The following is a 17,860-nucleotide window of genomic DNA, read 5'->3' on the forward strand; positions in this document are numbered from 1 at the left end:
ACTGCAAAGATGTAAAGGAAAGTAACATAATGTATCCTAAAATCTATCATCATTTTGCAATTGAGATAAATAAATTGTCATTTGATTGAGATATTGGGATGGAAACAGTTTTCCTGGGAAAACCGATCTATAGATGGGAGGTCTACCAAAAATTCTTTCTTCTTATTCATGTGTTATTAAATACATCTCACATTTTTATTGTTAGTCTTGAAAGTATACTCAAAGATGCTTTTTTTTTTAAAGAGGCAACTGGACTTTCTGGTTTTTCTTTGAAGACATTTCGCTTCTCATCCAAGAAACTGCTTCAGCTCTAGAGTTGAAGAAGGTTCTTGGATGAGAAGTGAAACATCTTCAAAGAAAAACCAGAAAGTCCAGTTGCCTCTTGAAAATACACCTTTGGGACAACCATGACGTGGATGACTGAGAATCTCCATAGATTACTCTGAATAAGCCATTCTTTGATTCTCAGAATGAAGACAGAACTTTGATAAGGAAAGATAATCTCAATGTTCAGGTGGACACATATGGGAGAAGTTATTTCCAAAATTCCATTCTACTGTACAAAGAAATTCCTAGGTCAAACCAATAATGGCTTTATACATACTATTTTTTTCTTATGTGTTGATTTTTTTTACAAATCGGCATTAACAATATGATCTCATGAATATTTAGACATTTCCCTTAATGTATTTTATAGGAAAGGAGAAGCTTGGAGCATGTATTTTAAGTACATACACAAGCACATATACACAAACACGGAATTATATTTTTTAGATTTAAATTGCTTATTATAATATTTAGAAACATGTACTTGGTATATTATTTATTATATTTATATTACATATTATATTTAACTTTTATATTGACTTAAATGTGTCATTATGTGATAATTTCAAAAACCTTTATATCAGCATTCAAACCAACAAGATTCCAAAAATTATGAATTTGAATATTGAATAGCTTGTCAAATTTATAGGTTTATAAATCTATTCCATTCGTTCAAAATTTTCTTCATGAATTCTCATTATGAACATTTTAAATACAGCTTTTACAACCTATATAAATAGACAAGTTGCCTGCTAACGTATATGTATGAAATTACTTTCCTTATTTTATCTGATTTTTATCTTAAATAAAATTTCCTATCCTAAATATCATCAGTATTTGTGATTAGCTTTGTTAAAAGACAGTTACTTGTTCTCCTTATCCTTTCTTAGCAGTACTGCAACTGCAGCATTGCCCATTTAATTAAATCTGAATTTCTTTATATTGCTTTGTTGAGCTCATTATAGGCAAAGACATAGTGGAAATCATTTTGGTATCCCAAGACAATTCTATGTTAACAATGCACAGAACTTTGCTCTCCTTTTTACTCCTTCCTGAACCCTAGATAAGCCCCAATCCCCAGCTAGATTTCATTACTATCATATACTCTTCTTGGTCATCTTTTAATATTTGAAAGGATAATTTGTTAACTGGAAATTGTCAATTTCCCCCCCTTTGGCTGAAATATAATTTTCAATTTTTAATTTGATTCATTTAGATGAAATCATTAATCAGAGTTGAAACTGAGTTAATTTTGTGGAAAATAAATGAGGTTGTTAGAATGAACATTATTAAGTAGGCTCTTTGCAAAGAAAAGGATAACAGCTAAAAATGTCAAAGACACTTTAAACTGTACTCATTGAGAGCTAAAATAGAATGATTCCATCTCTTTCAGTTACATGTAGTAGCTTTTTCTTTTATAAAAATAAGGGGAGAAAAAGGGAACAGTTTACACTTAAAAATTGAAGAAAATAGAGCCTAGGCAGTGTTCTATTAAAAAGGTAGCAGTGTGGAGCATTTAGATGGCACTGGATGGGAAGAAAAGCATAGGTCAAAATATTCCTTTTGTCTTTGAGTGATTCTATGTTTAGGCAAACTACATATTCCCCTTTCACTTTATTTCTGTAAATACCACCCATTATTTTTCTTTCACACAACTGTACTGTGAAGAGGCAAATTACAGGGAGAGGTGGCAACAGTAGGAGAAGAGTAGTTTCATTTTGCAACTTCTGTCACAGTCAGAGTTTCAAGGCCTAATTACATGTTTACTTACACAGTGCAGCATTTTTCTTAGCAGATCTGCTTAAAATTGCACTGCACAAGTATTAGAAAGGCACATACAACCTATGATCTAATTAGTGTTTTTATTTAGATGAAGAAAGTTATAAAAATGGAATATGCATAACTAAGTTCCCAGTTTTAGCAATCCAGCTGCTCAGAAAGGGAAGGCAAGAGTTCTTTCTTCATCATGAAATGAGTCTATGGACTATGACAGATACAGTGAAGCTGAAGTTGCAGGACCTTGGACAGCTCTGAACAGATAACTTGCTCTGACAATTCCTAGAATGTGACAGCTCTTTTATTTTTCTCAAGTCACGCTGCAGCTTCAAAGCTTCATTCCTTTCACAAAAAGACCAAAGTTTTAAAGGAGTTAGCAATCAGGGCTTGGATGCTGGCACTTTGTAGCATATCAGTCTTCTTCATTCATAAAAAGAAGTCTTTGCATGGAAAGCAGATTCTGATAAACCCTTAATATAAAGGATCATTGTCCCTAGAGAGGGTCTTCCTGAAGGAGTTCTTGGAAATCCCAATTTGAGAAGTTTCTGCTTCAGAATCCTCCTAATTGATATGTTCTTCCTCTGACTCAACATTTCTGCAGCTTATGTATGGTTTTTTTTTTCTTCTTTTATAATTTTACACATTTTTTCTTTTATTTGCTTCATTTTTTGAATTTAGTTTATAAAGAAATTTTTAAAAGTGAAAACATTATTGTACCTTGCCCTTTTGGTTCTCCTGGATGAACTTCTTCAGTGTCAGAGAAACTGTGTTTCAACACAGAAATTTGATTTAGTTCTCTATCTTTCCCCATGACCGCTACTAAGCTTCAAACTGCATAGTTGAGTTCAGTTGGATCAGGCCCAATAGTTTTCAACCAGAAAAATGAAAATTAAATTCTATATACTGTTAATATCTATATGTTTGAGATGACAGATTAGAAGCTTGCTTAGCAGATTTTTTTTACTGTTTCCCAGTATGTAAAGTCCCTAGCAAAGCAAGCTTCTTAGAAGGATAGACAACAGAAGTTCTTGAGTTGATTTTTATTAACAGACCCTACATTACTGATTGTTGTTATTGTTGTTGTGACACCACAACTGCCATCAACAGATATTGTCCAAGCCTGCATAAATTTATCAAATTTGGATTGAATGTCATGCAGAGAAATAAAAATAATTGTAGAACTGTAGAACCTGTGATAAGGCAGACCTCTCCTGGTGCCTTTGAAGTAGTCTCTATAGCATGATTACTGAGTGCCTTTTTCTTTCTATTTCTGCCATGTCTTGTAATCGATGGGAGGTAGGGCTATAAGGAACCTTGCTGGATAACATAGAAGAAGGTGAACCTAGTCTTTTGTCAAGCCTCTTTGGGGGGGAAATAGAGTCTTCCTTTCTTGAGCTGAGCTAGCAGACTTGTTCTCAAGCAAGGGAGTACGTATAACTCTATGGGAATCATGGATACAATTTTTTTGTTGTTTTCCAAACTTGTCTTATTGCTTCCCTAGCTTTCTTTTACACTGTTGAGTGCTGTCTGGGCTATTTCTTAGTTACTTCTTTCCTTTGATGGTCATTTCCAGAATAATCTTGCAAATAGCTTAATTCCATACAACCAGGTTCTTTTGCCTTAATATTTGTTATACTAACAATGTTTTCTTCTAAAGTTAGGATTAAGACAGCTCCCTTTGCTTTCTTCTTACTAAGTAGTCTTTAATCACTTCTTTGATATAAAATTGGCCTGAAGTATAAAAAAAATATGGTGGATGGTTCAGGCCCTCTGATTGGATCTGTCACTGTAGACCTACTGTTAATATTGTGAACACCTTGACTTTTTCAGCCTTCTATGCAGGTTATGACACTTTAAATGTAGATTTCATGGCCCAGTTTTAATGCTTTATCAACTGATGAGAGGCACTTTTCAGATCAGACAGTTCTGTACTTAATGTGAAAATGCAAAATGGCAAAGCTTGCCTAGGTTATAAGGCTTTTGTTGTTGTTAGTTGATATGTCAGTTGATATGCAGATATGGGGAAAAGAATATATTAGTCAGATTCAAACTGTTTTTGTAATAACTTTTTTTAAAAAAACTACTGCACATATATAAGTTTGTACACACACACACACACACACACACACACACACACGTGGTCTTTCAAAATCAAGAGGTGAGAAGAATGATCCTTCCAGAACTCCAAACTATGAATAGCAATATGCAAAATACATTTTGAGGAGCAACATGATTGTTGAAAGCTGGCAGTTAATATCAGTGAATATACTTGTAAAATGCCCTTAGGCAACTGAGTTGACCACTGTCAGTAAATAAACTGACAAGGTAGATGGACTCTTGGTCTGCTAAGTATTTTTAAAAAAAAAATGGGGAAAAGATTGTTTGAAAAGAAACTAAAGATAGAAACAAATTGACAGATATTGTATGTGTGGAATGTATATTTTCAGTAGATTTTGTAATAAGGAATACATTAACTTACCTATTCACTACCCAGAGAATTCCAGTTACTAAACAATTGATACTTTATTAAATAAACAATACATGCTGCTACAAAAGTAAAAAGTAAACAGGTGATAAGCATCTAATTACAAGAAAATTAATTTTTCTTATTGCTTGGATTATGAAGATATAGCAAAGGTTTACTTATTTTTGCAGCTGGATTATAAATGTGCATGCTTCTGTGAGTGTTACTGTATCTAGTAGTTTGATTATGGTATGAGAATAATTTGATTTCACTGGCAGGAGTTATGGCCAGTGAGTATGATAAGTCTTTCTTTCTTTCTTTCTTTCTTTCTTTCTTTCTTTCTTTCTTTCTTTCTTTCTTTCTTTCTTTCTTTCTTTCTTTCTCTCTCTCTCTCTCTCTCTCTCTCTCTCTTTCTTTCTTTCTTTCTTTCTTTCTTTCTTTCTTTCTTTCTTTCTTTCTTATTTCAAATGCTTTGTTCAAGCTTTGAAGACAAAACATTACCCCCTCAAGCTCTGGCACTGAACAGTGGCCTGTTTGTTTTCACAAGCTGAAAATTAAGTGTTCGCATGAGCTCATTTACAGAGAGTGGAGTTGGCAGCATTATCAGGAGTAGAGAAAGGAGCCCTGAAGATGAAAAGCTATTGCAGTGACAGAAGTCTTTATTAGGTTGGGCAGTAATGGAATGTGGTGTACACAGGATAAAGTGACGGCTACCTAGAGCGTTTAGGGGAAACTAGAAGAGTAATCATGTTTTGTGTTGTTCTGAGTCTGGCTTTCTCAGTGATCCTACTGACCCCGGGGGATGTACGGAATAAAAAAAGTCGACTGCATATAAATATACAGACAAAAAAGTAAGGGTGGCATTACATAATCAGACTTTTGCTTGTTCTCTGAGGCACCATATGGCACAGAATCAATGGTGTTCAAAAGAGAAAGGGCAAAACTAAGGACTTTAAATTTAAATGAGCATGGTCAGCAGATTAGTTGCCTGAAAGCAATGCTCACCGAGAACTGCTGTTAAACATGGTTTTATTTTGTTAAAGCAGTACATTCATCCTATGGTTCAAGTCAGAGAATCTTTTATGGAAAACACTGAAACCACAGTGAATTCCAGTTCTGGCTGCCTATGCTGTGGAAGGAACTCAAAAATATTTGCTTTTATCTGCACAGATATAATGAGGCATTAGAAGTGATCTGCTCTGTCTCCCTAGCACTGTGCATATTAGAATTCAAACAAATCTTTACGTATTTAACAGATTTATGTGGCCATCCATCTTAAGCAACTCTGTGTGTCTTACAACTTACTCCAATCTTGGAAGTTTGTTTACATCAGCAGAAGGGACATGCTCTTGGAGTTTTATGTCTCTAAGGCAGAGACTGCAATTCATAAACTCCCCAGTCAAAAGTTTTCAGCTTCTTAATTTCCTATGATTTCAGGGGTAAGTCCAATGGTTATGTAATGTGAGAGAACAATGATAAAATAGGCAAGTTGTTTTTCTTGAAAATCAGTCTTCCGTTTTCCAAAACAGAAACAATTCATTTTTTTGCATGTGCTTATATATGGTCAATGACAAGGCAATTACAAAAGAAATAATAGTTTTTTGTTTGTTTGTTTTATTTTGTTGAGCTATAACCGGAAATTACGGTTTCCTGCTGTATGAGTGAGGCTTAGAAACATCCATAATTCCTGATTACTTTTGAACTTTGGAAGACAATCATCACTATGAAGGCTCCATAGCTTAATGTCATAACTCATGTTTTGTGTGCAGAACATGGAGAAAGCCTGAATATGACTGAGAAACCTTTTATCTGAAATTTTAGATAGACTTTGCCATTCCATGAGGATCAGTATTCTGGTTTTATATGATATAGTTTCCTATATCTCTTTTTTGCTCTCATGCAGAACACAAGACTGCTAAGCAGAAGTCAAGACAGTATTATGCCAACTGTCTTTAATCTTACCTGTATACAAACATATAGACTTTGTATATGTGATTAGAGTTTGGACATTTTACAGGACTTCACAATACCTTGATCCCGATTTCTCCTACATGCATTTAAGTGACCACTAGGATAGGATTGCTCATTCTGGATTGCTTCTGGCAGTTTAAAAAGTCAAAGAAAGCATAACAATATGTAGGAATGATACATTTTGAAAAGCTCTTTAAAAATATTCATTGCAATAATAATAAGTGATTATACATAAATATATTGAAGATATTACCTAATATTTCTCTTTTAAAAGCAATGGTAACAGACTAATGATGGTATTTTTTTTTTTATAATTAACTAGAGTGGATTATATTTTGTTGGGGAAAGGACTAGTTTTCCCCCTCTTCCTTTTACTGCATTTTAGTCTTCATTAAGGTTTATCTTCCTTCTTCAAGCCAATATAAAATCCAAAATTCTTTTGTGTGGGGAAGAGTGCATTCACAAAGCAAAGCCTTCTGAATTATTGGTAGGGGACAAAATAAAGAACTAATTGTCACTCTGGTACTTATAAATTTCAAAGCTGCTATGAAATTCAAATTGAAACCTAAAATGCTTTTATAACCGCCTCTGGTTTTCCAATAGTCATCAAGCAGGCTTTGCTTCAAGTTTCAAATGGCCCATTTTTACAATATGTTTGTTGATGGGTTTGTCTGTGAGAGACACCCTTCTCTCATATAGATAAAGTTCTGGCATGCATGCATGCATAAATAAATAAATAAATAAATAAATAAACAAACAAACAAACAAACAAACAAACAAATAAATAAATAAATAAATAAATAATGACCGTTTCACTAGGGTTTTGTTTTTTCCTGAAGACAAATTATGACTTGAAAAATCATAGAAATCCAAGTTAAAGAAAGGATACACATTAGTCTACTCACAGAGACAATAATAATAGTAAATTGAGGGGAAAAAATCATTTCATTTGATTGTTCCCCCCTCCCTCCTCCCTCTCCTGGTTAATTTACTTAGAGTGAAAAGGAATTGTTTCTCCCTTTTTCTCTGCAAAAGATAAGAAAATTTAAGGAAAATTCTGGTCATAGATAGGATACAAGGTAGTACTTATGTTAGGAGTTGGCCAAAGATGGTGTATTCATATCTTATTTTCACTGTACATCTTTCTTCACTCTGTAGTGTCCAAAGAAAATATTTTATGAGACCATATCTTACATGGACTATTTCACTAAGGCTGTAAAATGATGGCAAAATATATAATCATGAGCAAAAGAAACCATCAGATTTTTGTAACCTGGCACCAATGAAGTAAATTTAAAAACATCACCAAATAAATTTAAGATAGTAAAATAGATGACTCTTTTAAGAGAAAAACAAACAAACCCAAGAATATTAGAAAATTGAATATAACAGTATAAATACACATATAGCCACCCACTCATATATGGCCTGACCTTTCCCTTCAAACAAATGAATTGTAGGTATTATTTTTCATTTCTGTATAAAAAGCATTATTTTGTTTGGTGCTTATCTCCTTGCTATAGAATAATAACAGTGCAAACAGAAACCAATCCATATTTAATTCACTGATTCTATGCAGCATTTAATTATGCCCCATTTTGCCATCCACGTACTCCCCAATGGGGAAAAATATAATGTAGATATTCCCAGTTTGCCATGCATTTTTACAGATTTATTGAATTAAACCTTTACTTTATTTATTTTTTTAAAGTTTTTAAAGTGTAAGGTTCTTGCCCATTGCTCATTATATACTAATCATATATAATGAGCAATGAGCAAGAACCTTACACTGAGGTTGAACAATCCAGCATGGTCTTCCCCTCTGGAAGACTATATTGGTGAAAACTGGAACACACTGATTGTCATAGTTCTTCTTTGTATTATTATGGTTTATTGCATAGTGAGACAGATATTTTGACTTGATACCTTGATATTTTAGTTTGGCATTTTTATCCACTTCTTGAGTCCTTCCCAACAACCCAGGATAAGCAGATGTTATTGTTCAATGGAATTAAAGGTATTGTTTTTAGTTCCAAAGTTCCAAAACTGTTCCAAGTAAACCTCTTTTGCAATTGACTGGTGATAATTTTGTCAATGCTGATGATGTTTAAGTGGTGCTCCAGATGTTTTGGGATTGCATCTAAGGACCTATTATTATGGCTTTGCTTTCTCTTTTCATATTCATTCTACTTTTAATTGCAGGTCTGTATATTTTGTTATTTTCTCCAGTTCTTTCTCTTCTCATTATTATTCTGTCTTAATTGAATTTTCTTTTCTTCACAATGAAATCTCTGATTCATGATTACATAATAGAACTAAAAAGTTCTCCTAATGCTGAATCAAATGTATTTTTGTTATATATCAAACTAGTTTCTTAAATCGTACTGCCTTACAAATGTTAACATAATTTTAATTGTGCCATTCTAATGTTAACTGGAAAAAGATAGTGTGATAGAGCATATTTTCGTGAGAGTACATGTCCTTGATTTGAAGACTTGTTTCTATCTATCATATATGTAAAGTTAAATATATTTCATTACATAAAACTTGATAGTTCGCATACAACTTTAGATTTCCTTCCCAATCTCTTGTCATGACAATTCTGGATATGTACAGTATATTATGTGAATGAAATGAACATTTATTACCATAGATAAATTTCAAGGAGGGGATTGATTGAAGCATTATTTCATGGCAATAAAACCAGAGGCCTCAAAATTGCAAACTGCATATTCTTTTGACTTGTTTATTCAGTTATAAGTAAATGCTACACTAGAGGTAGTCTTATTTTATTAAACTGATAATAATTCTGGTGATTGTTTTATTTTATTTTTTTGTCTTTAACTAAAAATATGTGAATGTTTCTTCTAGCTTTGTTTTTCTGTCCTATAATTCTTTTTTTAAATGTACTGTAAAATCAGTCATGACAATAGTGAAATTTTATTTCACATGTATTCTATATCACATGTATAAAATGTCACTATTGTCATGACTGATTTTACAATACATCTACATGATCCAATCTACAGATCCACCAAGTTCTATTTATATAAATAGATCTTAGTGGATCTGTATATTGGGTCTTGTAGATGTACTGTAAAATCGTCATGACAATAGTGAAATTGTATAATTTATCTATTTTATATAAATAGATCTTGGTGGAACTGTGTATTGGATTGTGTAGATATGTGCAACAAGCAATAGACATGTGGGGACATCATTTACAGGTGCAAATGAAATATGCAGGAAAGATTCCACCAGGTTATTCATGAAGGAGTAAATCTACTCCCTGCCCTTTACTTTCTGACCAATCCTAATGAAGGAACTGCAGGGACTGAAAGGCAAAGGAAACTGTGATGTCCTGCCTCATTTCCCTCCTTTATGTGCACTGATCAATGAAGAATTTTTTGCTCCAGTTGGCCATGGCTGCATTATCCTGGCTGGTGGAGTGATATTGATTTTCTGGCTTGAGAACAAATTGGTATACACATGATATTTATTTTCCTAGGTTGAGAACAAATTGGTGGGCGCTTGGCATTTTTTGTACTTTATTAAAACTAAGTTGAACATAAATAAATTATATAATGAATTAAAATCATTTAGGTTGCCCACTGCCCTTACTAGATATTTGTAGTTGTCCACATATCCATGAAAGTTTTATGAAAATAATGATACTATTCTGTGCTTCATACTTTGATTTTACCATCTCTACCTTTTCTTAAACCAACCTTTGAGGAGGGGAAGGGTGCAGGGTGAACTCTGTTCCAGTTACTACATAAATAAATTGGGCCAATAGTGGTTTATGAGTCAGTTAAGTTGTGATCTCTGTATAGACAGAAATTTTAGGCTTTCCATAAATTCAAGAGGTTGCTGTACATAAATATAACACATGTTCAAAGAGAAGAGCCTTGATGGTGCAGGAGACTATAGTGCTGTTAAGTAGCACCAGCTACCTGCAATTACTGTAAGTTCAAATCTCACCAGGCTCAAGGTTGACTCAGCCTTCCATCCTTTCAAGATAGGTAAAATGAGGATCCAGATTCTGGAGGCAATAAGCTGACTTTGTATAAAAAGAACACCGCTTTTTAAAAAAAAAATTGATTTATATGCCGCCCTTCTCCGAAGACTCAGGGCGGCTTACAATGCGTTAAGCAATAGCCTTCATACTTTTGTATATTTATACAAAGTCAGCTTATTGCCCCCACAAACTGGGTCCTTAATTTACCTACCTTAGAAAGGATGGAAGGCTGAGTCAACCTTGAGCCTGGTGAGATTCGAACTTACAGTAATTGCAGACAGCTGGTGTTAATCACTGCTATCAGTCTGCTGAGCCACCAGGCCCTCCACCAGGCTTGGGGGGGGGGGCAAAAGCCCTACTAAGCAGGTATATACAAAAGTATGAAGGCTATTGCTTAATGCATTGTAAGCCGCCCTGCGTCTCCAGAGAAGGGCGGCATATAAATCGAACCAATAAATAAACAATAAAAAGACATGTTACTTGAAATGTATGCAATCAGACAATTTAGTAGCAGATTTTTGCTACCTGCGGTGAGTGCTGTTTTCTGGACAGAGGTTTGAACCTAAATTCTTGTAGCGGGAGCATGCATTTGGTGTTCTTCTATTCATGTCAATCACAAGGATCTTTTTCCCCCTTTCTGGATCCCTGAATGCATCCCAAAGCTTCTAGCTCATAAATGGGGGGAAAAAATGCTCAGCTGCATATTATTTTCAAAATTGATACTGAGATCCTGATTTCATGCTATCAGTACTTCACAGTTGGATTACTGTAATGAATTTTATTTCGATCTCCTCATATCTCATGTGACTTGCTAGTAAATGGTCCAGAACTTAACTGTTAGATTTCTTTCTTTTGAGGTGTCACTGGCTTATCACTTGAATTCTTTTCAATGGAAAGACTTTTCTAGGGTCATTTGAAATCGAGACCTAGTCTTGTCCTTCAAATGACTTCAATAAATTTTTAGCATTGTGGTTTCTTATCTCTCCTCCCCACCAATAAAGATCATAGCCTGGAATGTTTTGACTTTCAAAATCAGCCTCTCAATAGTTATTAGATTATTTTTGCTTGATTTTTATACTTAAGAGTTCTTGATAGTTCTGAAGGAAGTTAGTTTAGACTTCTTTCAAAAGCAAAGATTTCTTTTAGAACAGAGTCAAGTTCTGTTTAAATACTGTAGCAACAAAACTTCTTAAGATTAAGGTTTCTTTCATGGATGACATGAAGTATCACTTTTCATTTGTGGTCACTGATTGGACAAATATCCATTGGCAGTTGGTTGATTCATCATAGTGTAAGTAAAGGACATGCAGTTGAATGGGCTCTTAGCAAAGCTTCTTTAGCCAAGCTAGTATTCTTTCATGGCACATCTTAGTTAATATATGCACACAACCTCATTACCTTATGGTCCTTCATTGATGTACCATTTCAGAACATTGGTAAATGATTAATTACTTGCCTTTATACCCCTTCCATTTAAATGCCTCCTCAGTGTAGGAGATTAGCTTTGTAGAAAGGCTAAACTGCTTTCTAATTTACTAGTTTGATACCAGCAAAGAATTCTTAACAAGGAAATATTTTCAAGTGTTTACATTTCAGTTTGGGATATCAAACAGCATAAGCAAGTATTTCTGGTGGTAAGAACAGAAGTTCTGCTTCAAGTGTACCCAGTCTCTTTTTGAGAGAAAGAGCAGTGGGGGCCATGGGAGACTCACGTCAACTTTGATAATCAGCCTTAAAATTTAGGCATAACTATGGATGTTTCATCTTATTTTACTTACTTGAGCTCTAGGATTTAACGGAATATTTTAAAAATTACATTAAAACTTAAAATAGAATAGAATAACAGAGTTGGAAGAGACCTTGGAAGTCTTCTAGTCCAACCCCCTGCTTAGGCAGGAAACCCTACATCACTTCAGAAAAATGGTTATCCAACATCTTCTTAAAAACTTCCAGTGTTGGAGCATTCGCAACTTCTGGAGGCAAGTTATTGCACTGATTAATTGTTCTAACTGTCAGGAAATTTCTCCTTAGTTCTATGTTGCTTTTCTCCTTGATTAGTTTCCACCCATTGCTTCTTGTTCTACCCTCAGGTGCTTTGGAGAATAGCTTGACTCCCTCTTCTTTGTGGCAGCCCCTGAGATATTGGAACACTGCTATCATGTCTCCCCTAGTCCTTCTTTTCATTAAACTAGACATACCCAGTTCCTGCAACCGTTCTTCATATGTTTTAGCCTCCATCCCCTAATCATCTTTGTTGCTCTTCTCTGCACTCTTTCTAGAGTCTCCACATCTTTTTTACATCGTGGCAACCAAAACTGAATGCAGTATTCCAAGTGTGGCCTTACCAAGACATTATAAAGTGGCATTAACACTTCACGTGACCTTGATTCTGTCCCTCTGTTTATGCAGCCTAGAACTGTGTTGGCTTTTTTGGCAGCTTCTGCACACTGCTGGCTCATATCTAAATGGTTGTCCACTAGGACTCCAAGATCCCTCTCACAATTACTACTATTGAGCAAGGTACAATATATACTGTACCTGTGCATTTTGTTTTTCTTGAATGTTCATGTAAAGCTTAATGTTTTAAATGTGAAATCAACTATTTGCATTGGTCATTAAGAAAAAAATGAACCCAATCTTTTTCTATTTTGCCTTCTGTAAAAAGAGGGAAATGCTTAGATCAGTTAGATTGTCTGAAGGAAACAATTCCACACCAACTCTATCATTACTGCTGTATAGATCCTGCTTTGGTTTTTCTTGGTCAGTTACATCAGCCTTTGGATTTAAGAATATAAGAACACGCCTGCTAGACCAGTAGTATCATTTTAGCATTTTGTTGCTTCAGTGGCCATAAACAAGACTTGAATCTGGTACCACTTTCCTAATCATGAGCTATAATACTGAAGGCACTTTAAACCCATCCTGGCTAGCAGCCATTGGTAGCTTGACCTCTCTTTTTATATCATCCAATTAAATTGGAATTAGCTGAAGGCTCTGATAAATAGTGTCTGAAATCACATCTGGATAGTGAAAGGCTGATTACTCTGTACAGTTTAGGTTAATATTCTTATTTCTACATAATTTTGTAGGTCAGAAAGAAAAAAAAGTCCAATTTCAGCCCTAGAATTCAGGAATCCCTATCTATTATAGCATCAAAAGAGCCTAGATAGCTCAACAGACTAAGCACTGTAATTTAACACCAGCTGTCTGCAATTAAAGTAAGATCGAATCTCGCCAGGGTCAAGGTTGACTCAGCCTTCCATCCTTTCTAAGGTAGGTAAATTGAGGACCCAGTTTGTGGGGGCAATAAGCTGACTTTGTATAAATATACAAAAGTATGAAGGCTATTGCTTAAGGCACTGTAAGCCGCCCTGAGTCTCCAGAGAAGGGTGGCATATAAATCAAAAAAAAAAAAAACCTCATGAAGAGGTTTGTTAAGGATCTGTTGGGAAATGGTCTGACATATTTATGCTGATTCTTAACATAGTTTAATATTGCACTGGATTACTGTATAAAGCAATTAATTAAGATTTGGTTGCTCATATTTGCTTTTTTGAAATGAATTTAACAGCTGCCCAGTAGTGGCAAAAATATTTACCAATGGGATTCAGGCAAGCTATATAAAATAGTTCTGAAATTCTGGAGACAGCTCCAGCTATGCTTTATCATCCTAAGTAAATGGGTAATTAGAACTGGGTGTAAAACTGAAATCTTAGTGCTTGCTTGTTAATAATTCAGTGGCTGTAAATTTTGGACCTGATAAATTTTGGTCTCCTGGATAATAAAAGGATTTATTTTATTTCATGAGTAATGACTTTCCTTTAATTACATTAAAGAGGAGATAATGGCAATTCTCCGTGCTTAAGGCAACATTGTTATTTGTCCTTTTTTTCCTCATATTAAAACATTCATTTAATCTTGTCCAGGAATAAAATGTTGGAGGCCTGTCAGCATCGGTTTTATAGATAACTCTTCTTTTAAAAAAGATATTGGGTATCATAAGGCTCAAGGGCTGCCTTGCCAGACTCATTTATTTCCATTTACCTTTTGTCAGCATTGCAGATGGAAGACATTCAATTAAATCATGTCACCTGTTACTTGTGATCTAATTTGTATTGTAAATGGCACAGATTAGAATGCCAAGCTTCACGTGCCCTCAACTTTTTGAAATTATGTAGAACAGTAATCCCTTTGGAAATGTTAGGAAAAGTGTGCATATGAGAAGAATCGTTACTTATGCACAGTGTGTTCCAAGGTCCTTGTCAGGTCTTCTAAGATCACATCTATCCTGCTTATTTTTCCATCCATGCTTCAAGCAAGTTATCTTGGCAGGAACAGCCCTTCCATTAGGAAGAGTTAAGTAACCACCTTACACAGCAGGTCCTACAGGTGTCTATGGAGGGCAATAGTAGCAGCCCCACATCATCTGTTCCACTGCATTAGTGAACATCCCTAAGCTGTCTCTTTGTGTTTAGTTGGAAAATGGATACTCTCCTAGTAGCAGGGTTGAAGAAGGTTTTTGCAGCTGGTCCCATGGACTTTTCTACGTGGACTTGCACTTAGCTAGGTAGCAAAATCTATTAAACTTGGCTGATACTGACAAGTTGAACAGGGTTAATATTTGGATGAGAAACCACTGAAAATACCAAGGCTGTAACACTAGACTAGGAGCTTGAAAATAACATTTATTTATTTTTTTATTTATTTTATTTTGTCAAGCATGTATTTTATGACAGGTACAAGTGTAAACATAATTATAAATACATGAAAAGGATACGAATAAAAGAAAACATTAGGACAGGGACCGTAGGCATGCTGGTGCGCTTATGCATGCCCCTTACAGACCTCTTAGGAATGTATTCCATTGTTTTAGACAATGTATATGGCTACCCATCTTGCATATGAACTCTATTAAGCTAATAACAATCAATGAACAATAATATAAAACTTCTAGAAACTAAATGGAAAACAGAATTAAAACAAACATATAATATCTTATAATAAGTTCACAGCACATATTGTTAAAATAAGAACATTGGTGTTAAAACTAAAAGATTTTATTCTCTTTCTCTCCTTGTAAAACAAATGTGATTGGAATGAAGAAGAGGCATCTTCTCCATTTCAGGAAACTAAAGATCATGGCATAGCTTTGAGATTATATGCAGTAAATTGATCAGTATTGTGCCTTATTTTTCCAAGAACATCTGATTTTCATATTGTTCTGTGCAGTATTATAATGAATCTTCTTTCACTTAAAAAGTTATCTACCCCAGTGTTTAAGTCTTGAAGTCAATTTCATTGTTCTTTGGATTATGAGTATTTTTTTTTCTTCTTCCAAAAATATTGTCGGCTTTCTCCTCTGAACATTATATGCTGTACAAAGACACATTCATGGACACACTTTACATTTTTACACTGCCCTTACTAATATGCTTCAGACTGCAGATAGCTATCAAGAGACAGAAACCAACTTCCCTTTGCTAATTGTTAATTCAGCAGTAGAGCAGGAAAGCTTTAACATTATCCGTACCTTTTATCTTTTTTGATGACTTAGGATTCCATTTCCAAAAAATTGCCTTGCTGATAGATATGCACTTTTTGTAACTTCATTGCTTCTTAGCTTTACCTGCATTTAGTTTTACCATTGCAGAGCTGAATAATTTCAGACCCATTTAACATTATGTCAAATTTTTGAATTAATCAAATGTATATGGCCACCCATCTCACAAGAAGTGACTCTGGGTGGTGTACAATATTATTCATTATTACTTTTTGACAAACAAAAATATTTTTAATGTATTGAAATTGATATTTTTGTTTGAGTTTAATAAAAACAGGGAAGGAAATTGTTTTTGTTGTTCAGGCATTTCTACTTGCCAGCCAATGGACATCCTTTTATCAAGATTAACTGCTTTTTTGACCTCTAGGAAATTCAAGCTTGCATCATCAGTGATGCAATTTTTTCCTTTCATCTTGGTTTTTCCAAACATCAGGAGTCTTCAGGAGTCTTGCCTTTGTATTATGTTTCCAAATATTTAAGCTTTAGATTCCCTTTTTGTAATTTCATTGAGCCTGAATTTATTTCATATTATACTGGCTGAAGTCCAAAATATTTTCTCCAACATTACAATTCAAAAACTTTTGTGCACTTTTGATGGTTCAGTCCAAATGCTACAAGGGTTTTTATCTACATTTTTCTGTAATGTACAGTATAGCATTAAAGCCTTAATGTGATCAATAAAGCAAAAATAGACATTTATTTATTTCCTAGATTTATATTCTTCAAAAAGCAGCATATGTAATGCTTGTTCCTCTCATTATTTTCCATAAATGGCATAATTTAAGATTTTTAAAATTATTTCATTTAAGGTGTTAATTAACATTAGCTAGCATTTTTATTCTTAAATTAACAATGCTAACTTATTCTCCTATACGGGACAATGTTTCAAATGAAAGATTGCTCTTATGCTCTTTCTTTTATCTTTTTAAGTATTGATCCTTTGGGTTATATTTGTTTGTATATTGCCTTTGCTAATCTTGCCTAAACTTTAGTTATGAAATTCAATTTCATAACACTTGCCATATGTATGGAGTGCAATTTTATACTGTGCAAGATATCACTCCCATGCTCCAAGAAATGCTATTCCAAAATATTGGATATCATTTTAAAATATTATTTTTATTCTGTACTATTTCTGCTGTTTGGTTATTTGAAATGCTTTGTATTTGGGAATTGCAATGTGGCCAATTCTAAAAGGGTACTTGACCAAAGACATTGTCATCAGTCTTCCAACATTTCCCAGACTCTCAGAGCCAAGTTGTCCCAGTTTTCTGTTGTTCTTATCATAACCATTATGAGACAACCAAAACAGAAACCACCAGTAGAACTGCCCCCACATCCTATGCTTGTGCTGTGCCTCGTTTCATTGTGGGAAGAACAAGCAGAACTACCTGCAGAATAAAAACACCCAAACACTACCATGGTTTAGAACTTGGAGATAAGAAACCCTCCCTGCACTAAGGAAGGGAATATAGTTGATATCTTTCTCAAATGGGAAATTGATGCACTTTCTTGACATTTCACATTGAAAATCAAGGAACATCCCATGTTTACAATATATTAAGCCGCTTTTTAACTGGAAAATGGTTATTACCTTTAAAGCCCTACATGGCTCAGGGCCAGGGTATCTTCGAGACCGCCTTCTACCGTATAACTCCCAACGACCAGTAAGATCCCACAGAGTTGGTCTCCTCCAGGTCCCATCAGCTAAACAATGCCGGCTGGCGGGCCCGTGGGGGAGGGC

At 34.5% G+C, this 17,860-nt stretch overlaps 1 protein-coding gene across 9 annotated transcripts in view; it reads left to right on the plus strand.

The window, feature by feature from the left end:
- ESRRG (estrogen related receptor gamma) overlaps positions 1-17,860 on the plus strand; it is a 473,251-nt gene that overhangs the window by 388,073 nt on the left and 67,318 nt on the right. The window lies entirely within an intron of this gene.

This window comes from Pantherophis guttatus, chromosome 1, assembly GCF_059756535.1.
Source record: "Pantherophis guttatus breed Tessera chromosome 1, ASM5975653v1, whole genome shotgun sequence".
In the NCBI taxonomy this organism is placed as follows: domain Eukaryota; kingdom Metazoa; phylum Chordata; class Lepidosauria; order Squamata; family Colubridae; genus Pantherophis; species Pantherophis guttatus.